Raw genomic sequence first — 3,490 nt, 5'->3', positions numbered from 1 at the left:
ATTATATTTATTGTAGTCTACCTTGTAGAGCATACATTATTGCAAGATCATTATTTATATTACAGGCTAAAAATGATCGCTTACATATATCAACTTACCTTGTTTACAGTAAAACTTTTAAAAATCTATCAATCTCAAATCATTATGTATTAAAGAAGGAACAACAAATGCATTTCATTTTTTTTTCAATTGTAGAATATTGTTTTGTCAACGATTCTTGTATAAAAGACGGGGAGTGGAAAGAAAATAATCCCTGTATGATGTGCAACATCTCCATCAGCAAGGACTCTTTAGTTCAAAATACTGGTAAAATTCAGTTTCTACAATTAGAATTCAAGGTCATCATTCACTCTTATTTACATATTTGTTCTTCCTTTCACGATACTATAAATGAAAGGAATTGTTGAAAAAAAAATATTTAGAGGATTTATGAAACGAATTATTCATTTACTTTACTCATTTAAATATGTAAAATATTAAATATTATAATTTTTTCTATATCCGTCAAAAATTATACTGAAAATTAATTTAATTGGATGTATAACCGCGAACTTTTTATCAAAGATTGGAACAAAATGTATTGTGTGATGAATTCTTCAAAGCAGTTATCCACGTATGTTTTTGTATATATCCTGCTGCCTCCTATAAAAAATTTCATTTTCTTCACTTTTTTCACTTTTAAGCTTACTGTGATATCAATGGTCTTTGTGTGGCTCATACATTAAAGAACGACGATGAATCTTGTTTATATTGCAACACGTCAATTGACAGGGAAAGCTGGTCATTAGTTCCAGGTGAATATTATTTACCAAAATGTACAATCTATAGTCAAATATATCTACATTAGCAAATAGCTGAAAACTGTATTTAGAACTGAAAATTTCAAAATGTACATACAGGAAGTAAAAGTTGTTTTCTTTTTGACTAAAACAATTACAAGATATTTTATTAGGCGTGTGATAACAAGAAACGTTGTTCTGTTGCTCTTTGAAACTAGTTGTTGAAAAGGATCTACTTAATAAAATAATTGAAATGATTTTTTTTTTAATAAATTCCTTTTATTATGTTTCAAAGCAAAGGAATAATTCATGTTCTTTTAAATACCCAGTTTAATGGCATTAGCAGATTGAAAAATATCAAAAATATATTCTTTATAAATATTTTTTTTTTCAATCCGGACAAGAAAATACAAAAGAGGAATGTAAATGTTCAGATTCCCTTTTAAAAAGGCAATATTTTTACTTTAATTTTCCATTCAAATTTACTTAACGTAGCTACGGATAGTGATCACGTGACATTACATGTGAATTCTAAATTAAGAATTTTTCGGTCCGCTTATTCCGGAAATGCGCCTATTTCAATATGGCGGACTGCAGTTGTAAACAATGTGCTACGACAAAAGTTCACTGGAATAGTTACTACAGGAATAGTTACAGGAAAGCTCAGCAGTAAAGGTAGATCATGTTAATTAGAGTGAATGAGAGATAGAACATGTCAACAAACAGGACAACAATTATAAATCTTTTTTATGAAATGGAATATTCGTATACACATGTCGCAAACGACTTGCACCCCCTACTCCAAAGCAGACGACACGGCTGATGTAGATCATATAATGACATCAAATGGAATGAAGGACGAAGAGTTGTTGAGCTGAAGAACTTGGCAGTCTAGTTCATATGCTTACAGCCACAAGATGAAGGCATTCATTTGCATTTTTTACAACTTTAAAATCGTTGTTGACTCGGTACTTTATTGTATAAACATGATAAATACATTGGGCCTAAATGTGACTGATGGTATTGTACTGTTTGTGGATTTGCCAACACCTTTTCCACGGGAAAGGAATACGATAGAGAGGCCTTTGATATCAACTCAAAAGTAGCTCTTGGTAAGTCAAATAAATATCAACATAATGTACATTCCATTTTAAACTTCTGTTATAATTGTACTTCAGCATGAATATTAAACTTATCTTTAGTAAACTCAGTGCATGTAAGGAACTGCCATTTGATTTTTTTTTTTTTTTTTTTTTTTTTTTTTTTGTTGAGGGGGGTTATGGATGTCAGATTATTTATTAACATGCCAGTGAAGGACAGATTATTTATTTTTATTTCCAAGATGATTGGGGACAGATTATTTTTGTTTTTCTTCAATGGAAAAAAGTTTAACAAGATGGTGCATATTGAAACTGTTTGCATGTTGTTTGCTGGTCTGATAAAACTCAATCCTTTATTTTACTACTGCTGCATAGTTAGAATATTGGTCAGGCAGCGTGGGCATTTCTCTTGTTAAGTCCAGTTTCTGTGTATGATTTTCTGGTTAAAAACTGATTTTCCAATCAACCATAATTAAATTTTGTTTATGTCAGTACAGATCTATTTGATCTAATTTTTTTTCAGCCAACTTGATGGTACATTCTGGTATGGGACCATCCCATGTAGTAAATTTTCTCAGCAACTTTAACACTCCACCTATGGTGTCACCACATCGAAAAAAAAGAGATGTCGGCCTCTATTGTGCAACCAGGCCAAGGAATCTTGTTGGATAGCTAGAGACGAAGAATGCTAAACCAGACCAGTTGGAATGTAGTTTTGATGCTGGATAGCAGACCAAGGGGTCTTGCTGTTAGTATTATAGTGATACTGGTAAAGTCATCATTTGAAAATTATCATGCCAAATTTGATAAGTGTTGAAAATTGGCAATTTATGGGGTGTAAACTTCTGCAAGTTATACATGTATATATACTTGTTCACTGAAATTCTATATATAGGATATAAACATTTTTGGGGATATATTTTGATGTGGACTCCAGATAATAATGTTAAATTCTATATTTCAGATAATTTTATCAAGACCATTCATGCAGATAATGATTCAACTACTGCAGCTCTACCAAAGAATGCTTTCCATCTCTTCCAAAAAGGCAGGACAAGAATCACTTGATGAAACTGAACTAACATACTACTTTTCTTGTCAATTTCATACTATCTCTTGTTTGAGTGTTACATCTAAAGTGGTAACAGACCACTCCACATATAAACATTTATTCATTTTTCATGTATAATCTACTCTGTGAGTGTTATGGTTGGTGACTGGTAATAGACTGCTCCACATGTAGACTTTTTTTTAAATTGTTCATGTATAATGTACTTTGTGAGCGTTACATGTATGTCAGATGTGGTAATAGGCTGCTGCAGACTATTCTTTTTCAAAACATTTATGCATAATCTACTGTGCAAGTGTTATGCTGGGTTCGGTAAAAGGCCGCTCAACAATAACCTATTCTTTATTATACATAATCTACTTTGTGAGTCAGTGTCATGTTTGTTAATGAGCTGCTCCACATATTCATGTAGACTCTTCATTTTCATTTAACATATAAAATGTTCTGCATGAAGTTTTAAATCAAGTGCAGTAATGGGCTGTTCTTATATTGTTATTTTGTTTTATAATTTTTATACACAATTTATGTATGTCTCAGATCAA

The sequence above is a fragment of the Saccostrea echinata genome, unplaced genomic scaffold (genome assembly GCF_033153115.1).
Source record: "Saccostrea echinata isolate AGI-Se365-2 ecotype Australia unplaced genomic scaffold, CSIRO_AGI_Sech_v1 ptg000065l, whole genome shotgun sequence".
In the NCBI taxonomy this organism is placed as follows: Eukaryota; Metazoa; Mollusca; class Bivalvia; order Ostreida; family Ostreidae; genus Saccostrea; species Saccostrea echinata.
The sequence above is the reverse complement of the archived record's forward strand: the minus strand, read 5'-3'. Positions refer to the sequence as shown.